Source organism: Sinocyclocheilus anshuiensis, unplaced genomic scaffold (genome assembly GCF_001515605.1).
Source record: "Sinocyclocheilus anshuiensis isolate Anshui unplaced genomic scaffold, SAMN03320099.WGS_v1.1 scaffold13, whole genome shotgun sequence".
NCBI classification, from domain to species: Eukaryota; Metazoa; Chordata; class Actinopteri; order Cypriniformes; family Cyprinidae; genus Sinocyclocheilus; species Sinocyclocheilus anshuiensis.
Genome location: NW_015538026.1, coordinates 3,326,593 through 3,333,530, shown reverse-complemented (window position 1 = coordinate 3,333,530; position 6,938 = coordinate 3,326,593). Strand labels below are relative to the sequence as shown.

Genomic DNA, 6,938 nt, shown 5'->3' with positions numbered 1-6,938 from the left:
ATACCAAACCAACCTTTTTTCTATAAAATGGTTCCATTAATCATGTTTGTTATATATTTTTAATCAAAGTGGAAATCACTTTACTAAATAATGTAAACTTGACTGACTGCTTAATTTCCACTTTAAGGGTGCGTTCACACTTGTAGTTTGGTTCTCTTGGTCCGGACCAACAAAAGAAAATGATACATTTGGTCCTGGTCCGCTTAGCGTTCACACTGGCATTTTTGACAGCGAACCTAAAGATACCGAACCTAATACATTCACAACCAGGTTGGTCGGGCTGAATGACGTATATTTCGTGATGGAACTCACGGAACACCCCCCAAAAATGGTGTGTTCGACTTAAAGCGGCACTGTGCAGAACGATCGGTGTATGATATCAAAGTACCCATTCACTGATCGGTCTGCTCATCGCCGCTTTAAGTCGAAAACACTAATGCCGTCTGCTGGACTAAGCGCGCTCATTGTTGCGTGTACTTATGATTTTATTTTCACCACCTGCAAACTCACTAAGAGCTCATAAAAGGCACTTTACCTCCTCGTTGCTCCACGTTTGCCCTCTGCTCATTTTGTTTTGGATACACTGCTCGTTCTGCGTCGTCAAATCATGTTGCATACCCTGCAAACAAGCCTGCGGTGGCCCTTTATGGGCCCACTTAGGGCAAGCCTAAGGGCCCCCAGCGGGCTGCCAGCGCAGGGCCCCTGAGAATTTGCTCATTTGCAAAACGTTGGCCCCTTAGCACTGGCCCTCACTTAGCCCCCAGGAAGCCCTCACTATGCCCACACAGGGCCCGCACTATTAATCTACAACAATACATCTGTTTCTCAATAAATACTTTCCAGTTACTATAACTTAAGTCTTTGGGAAAAACAGTTATTATACATCTGAAATTGATGCGGTCACCACATAACTAATGTCTGTATTGTCAAAAATGTACAGTTGTCAAAGGGATTTCAAATCAATGGATTTATTAAATACAAAATAGAAAACATTCAATTCAGGTTAATACAGCTACATATAGCCAAAAATTTTAATACACAAAAGTACAAAAAAAACAAACAAAAGAAAGCAAACAAAGCAATGTAAGATTGTAGGATTTGTCATGTGAAAGTTGATGTGTGCTTATTTGTAGTACATCAATGTCCAAACACTGTCCATAGCTGAAGTTGGCTGATAGCAAATTAATAATACAACCTCTTGTAATGAAAAAACACCACAGCTCTCAAACACCAGAGTCTTCCTAACCAGGAACAATCAAAAATAGTCCAGACTATGGTCTCACCTCGAAAAGAACTTTAAATCCATATTCAAACTGGACCATGATGTGGTGAATGACCAATAAAGAGTCCTTCTAAAATGCATACAAATACACTGTCTGAAACTTTTAGCATCAATCTAAACATAGGCCATACATGCATGTAACATCTCTGCACAAAAAAAATCAACTCCTTACTATAACTGGGCTTGAAATGACACATTTTCCAACCAGGACACAGCACAAGTTACACCTCATATATGACTCGTGAGACCCACTTTCCTGCAGAGTTTAGCTCCAACTTTGATCAAACTCACCCACCTGTGGTTTTCTAATGATCCTAAAGACATGCTCTGGTGTGTTTGATTGGGGTTAGAACTAAACTCTGCAGGAAAGTGGATCTTGTGAGCCAGATTTGAGGATCCGTGGCCTATATGAAACAACAGGTTCTGAAAAGGTCTCTTTTGGTTTGAGCCATTCCAGGTCAATTGAGTGGCTAAAGAATGGCCAGTCAATGTTGTTTGTATTCTCCTAGTTGCATTACAGGGCTGCCTACACAAAACCTGCATGGGCCCAAAGGATACAAAAGTTGCTCTGGGCCCGAACGGACTGGCCCACACTGGGCCATCATGGGATTAATGTGGGCAGTGTGGCGCTAGCGTGGCCTGCTCACAGAGAGCCCGCGGTGAGCCCAAAGCTGTGGGCCTAAACACTGTGGGCCTAAACACCTAAACACTGGGCCTGTTTAGGTTTGGTGTGGGCTGGCCCAAGCCCACTGTGCCCACAAAAAGCCAGCATGGGCCCCGCAGGAGCATGTTTGCAGGGTAGCGTCTCATCTTGTCATTACTTCCTGTTTTTGGTTTGTTTATAAGTATTTGGAGAGATTGTTTGGAAGGAATTGTTTGTTTTAGCGGTCTCGGTCCGCCTGTTTGTTGCGCACCAGGGTTTCCCCCTTTGGTGCGGATTTTTGGGCAGGTGTGAATACAGAAATCGCACTCTGGTGCAGACCAAACAACCGTACCGAGACACAGCTGAAGAGGTGGTCTCGGTCCGCTTCCAAATGAACTCTGGTATGGTTGAATGGATGAAACAATGAATGGATGAACTTAAACACACGTGTGGTTTTGTTTACAGTTTCTGGTTCACTTGCAAAAAGGGCAGTGTGAAAGTGAACCACACCAAACAAACAAAAAAAAATCAACATTGTATTTGGTCCGCACCAAAGCAAGTGAACTAGTGGACTTTCCTGGTGTGAATACACCCTGAACCGCACTAACAGAGCAATCGCACCAGGGTTTGTTTTAATTCAGCCAAACATGTTCACAAGTGTGAACACGCCCGAAGGCACCTATACCTTTAGAGGTAAATAAGGTACAAAGGCATACCTTTTGAAAAGGTACAGCCCCAGTGACAGCATTTGTAACTTTTTTTTGTCACTGAGAGTGTAAGTAAAGTGAAAATATTATGCTGGAAGTTCAAGCAAAAGTGTATTTTTTTCACCTCAAAAGAGGTTCAAACTGACATTGTATTCATATTATAACCTAAATTCATTAACACAACTAGAATCTCTGATCTGAAATTTCTATAAAATTATATATTTAAGAGACGTTCTTAAATAAAACACTTATAGCCATATTTCACATCTATTCAAGAGGGACTCAATAGAATAAATACATATTCGCCCTTGGAGAAAAAAAGCTGATACGTAGTTCTCTGCATAAGTCTACAAAGTGGAAGTGAGGACTAGTGTGGAACAAAGAAGTAAATATGGGACTGCAGCGAACAAAAGCGCAACTATGTCCAGCTCTTCTTCCATATCTTTTCAATCACTTCCTCCTTTAACAATATGATAATACAATTCGTGTCACACATGCGGAGGAATATATCTTTTCTACTCTTGGAAAATTGAAGAGCGGCTGCTGTTGAAAAGAGAAACCCAGGACATTTAACACATTGGTAATCTACAGGGAGATGTCTAGACAGAATGTGCCAAAAAAAAAGTGTGTGGCTCTAAAGCAGCACAAATCAATGATAGCCTTACTCGTCCGCTCTCTCTCTCTCTACCTCCAATCCTACAGGCCGAGACAGCTCCTCTCAAAGAACATCTGAATCTACCTAATGGAATGGAAAATTGGGGGAAATGGGGAGTCAGACCCGAGGGGATATCTTTCCCCACTGTACAGTTTTCACATATTTAACACAGGCGCTTCTACAACCTTGCCTTGCACATCAGCGAACACATTAATGCACATCACCCAGTCGTAAAAGTGCCAGGGCCATTTCCAGATATTAATATAACACACTCAAAGTCATGCTGTACTACTCCGTCCGTACCCTGAGGCCCGCCTTTACCTAGTCACATAATAGAGTTTTAAACGCTTTGTAGCTCACTGTTGAGAATGATCTAAGTGTGTGAATGCAGGCGCTGCTAGCTTCGCAAGCTCAGTTTTGTGATGCTGAAATGTGTCAAACCACAATTCATACACAAGTAGGAGCTGCTGCAAGCATAAGCTGTCTACAAAGGTCAGTTTTCTCGCTGAAGTCAACTACTGTCATGAAGGAAGAGAATCTTCACTGTACAAAAATGTTTTCCCATTGTTTCTGTGCTCACCTCCTGTTTGCCTTGTTTGTTGCCATGGTGTTTCATAGGCTCCTCCCCCCTTGTTAACTCGTTTGCCTGTGTATATATATATAGCTCTGTGTTTCCTTGTTCATTTGTCTGACGACGTTTTCTTGTAGATGCTTGTCATTTGTTCCTGTTCTGCTCCTGTTCCGTGCTATCTTGGTTTATCTGTGTTATGTTTTATTCCTTTTTGTTATTAAACCTACTCTGCATCTGGATCCGCCTCATCTCGCTCTTATTACTCAGCATTACACATGTTGTCACGACTTATTGATCATGCCATTTTTTACAATGTTGTTAAATTCGTTAGCTAAAGCCGGCATTGCTTTAATTAGCCAGCAAAACAATATCGGAACTGATGGCACACACTTGACGGTAAGTTTAAACCATCAGATTCATCTGCACGGAAGAACTGACAAAGAACTGAAGTATTTTTCCATCGCAAGTAAATTCAACCACAGATGGCGATAGAGAGCCCAGAATTGAATACTAGTGCAAACTTCACCACTGTTCAAATATCTAGTCAGATTTTTTTTTTTAATTAATTTAATTTTATTTAGTAAGAATGTATTAATTTGGTCAAGTGACAGTAAAGACATTTATAATGTTACAATAGATTTCTATTTACATTGTTCTTTTTAACCTTTTAGCAAAGAATCCTGAAATCAAAGTAACACGGTTTTCACAAAAACAGCACAACGGTTTCAACACTAATAATAAATCTTTCTTGAGCACCAATTCAGCATATTAAAATGATTTCTGAAGGATCATGTGACACTGAAGACTGGAGTAATGTCAAATTCAGCTTTGTATCACAGTAACAAATTACATTTTAAAATATATTAATCTAGTTATTAATATAACTAGATATAAAGTTATTTTAAATTGTAATAATATTTCACAAAATTACTGTTTTTACTGTATTTTTGATCAAATAAATGCAGTTTTGGTGAGCATAAGGGACTTATTTTAAATAACAAAAATCTTACCAACCCCAAACTTCTCATTTGCTATATATGTTTCTAAGCTAATGATGTAGCAGCTGTTAGAAACTCCATATGTAAGTTTTAACTACCTTGGTGCTTGCTGATGGTCATACATAGTTAATAAGTGGCTGATGCTGATGGGACATTTGGCTAGTAATAGACTTGCCTACCTCTCTATTCCCAGTGACGTCTTCTTTTTCTTTGCGCATTTTCCCACATCTTTCGGCTCAGTGGACTTTCACATTAGTACAAACTCCATCACATATTCCCTACTGACTGCCTGACCTGTGCTCTAATACGTTTTCAATGAAGGCGAAAACAAAAGAATATTTTGTTTCCCAGCAGGGATGATTAGCCGAAATGGCTAATCGAGCAATTACGCCACAGTGAAGCTTTTAGATGTTTTGATATATAGAGAGGTGAGCCGAATGTAGCCAATGGATTTAATGATGTGGAAAACTAATTCTTTCATGGTGGTAAAACTAATTATGACAGATTGCTTTGAACCATTACAATGGAAATATGGACAAAGTACATATCTCCATATTAGTGTATACACAGGGGGCCCAAAAAAGTGTGATCCAAAATCTAAATTACAGCTGGAAATAAACAAAATTTTAGGATTTTGCAGAATTTATAACATTGCATTCTTTCAACTTTTCACTCAAATTGCAGTGTATATAATATATATATATTTTTTTGTTTTATCAAATCAAAACTGTTTTCACCAGCCACCATTTGAATCTCTGAAATGGAGACAGTGGTCAGTGGAAGGATATAAAGCAGGATGCTGAAATATGGCCATCACTCATTACCCTGGAGTCACCTTCACACCAATTAGCCCACCAACAAGTCTATATTAGGAACAAAAGCCATTACAAAGCCTGTTCAGAAGGGACTGATAATGTTCTGGACAATTGACCATATGAAAAGAGACCAAGGGTTTGTGCAATCCCTTGTGACACTGTTAAAATGTGGAGTGAAAAACTATAAATGTTCTTTCAGAAAGACACTCAAGAGTGTTTGCAGAGTTTTTCAGCAGGCTGGAAATACATCCCCCTCACAGGAGGAGGCTGAGATAACTACTGCTAATGTGTTAGCAGGGGGTCATGTTAAACAGGTTTTATTTTCTGGTCAATGTCAACAAGTGTGGAAACATATTGTGTATGTCTGGAAACACAGCAGTTAATTGGAGAGATGTTTAAAACACAAGGGGCTTCAACATATGTACAGCACTTGTGAAGAACTGCCATTCTGTTTATCTATTAAGGGTGGCATCACAGGTGCCACTACACAGGTGGCATCTTTACTGCAATCTCAAATTAACGGTTTCTTCGTGTGCTTTTTCCAACAGTAGTGAGCAGAACCCAGTATAACAAGCCTTCCATCTGAAGCAATTAGCCACTCTAATTAAAGAAACTTGCTTAATGTAATTACTTTATACTTAAAAGATTCATTTCATCTTTTGGAAGTGCAGCGCAGATCCTGTTTGTGTCAGAGACCATTATCTTTAATGAAATCTGACAATTTAATTTGTGCATGATGGCAGTGAGGTTGCAGTGAATTCCAGTGGATGGGAGGAAGTGGCATTATTAAAGGACTCTAGCCTGTTGCCTGATGGTTGTCTGTGGACTTTGGCAGACCGGAGTACTCAAGGACAATCCCTGACCCTCTGATTAACATCTCATATCAGATTCAAGTCACTTCAGATCCATGATCTGCATTTTGACAGCAAGTTTGCTGTCTGATCTATAAAATCCTTTAGTGTACGTAAAAACTTTGTATTTGTAAGCATCAAGACTGGAAAGAGTCGAAAACATTGTCGAAGCTAACGACAATTACAAACAAACAAATCCAGGGTTTAAAATTAACATCGTGCCACACAAAAAGTGAGTGAACTGGAAAAAAGTATTAACCTAAATACTTATTTTTAGTCATGAGACTGTATTTTGCATTGTGTGTTTTTCCCACTATACCAGTTGAAATGCTCAACTATTTTTCTCTTGCCATATCCTATAAGCCACAATCGGGGGAAGTTGTGGCCTAATGGTTAGAGAGTCGGACTTGTAACCC

The 6,938-nt window shown here is 39.6% G+C and overlaps 1 protein-coding gene and 1 long non-coding RNA gene across 2 annotated transcripts in view; both read right to left on the bottom strand.

The window, feature by feature from the left end:
* Positions 1-711, bottom strand: part of LOC107679895 (uncharacterized) — a 13,346-nt gene extending 12,635 nt beyond the window's left edge. Inside the window, exon 1 of the long non-coding RNA XR_001633094.1 lies at positions 619-711. This is a non-coding gene — a long non-coding RNA (uncharacterized LOC107679895). The remainder of the gene's footprint in view (positions 1-618) is intronic.
* Positions 1-6,938, bottom strand: part of LOC107680191 (glutamate receptor ionotropic, delta-2-like) — a 415,350-nt gene that overhangs the window by 115,092 nt on the left and 293,320 nt on the right. The window lies entirely within an intron of this gene.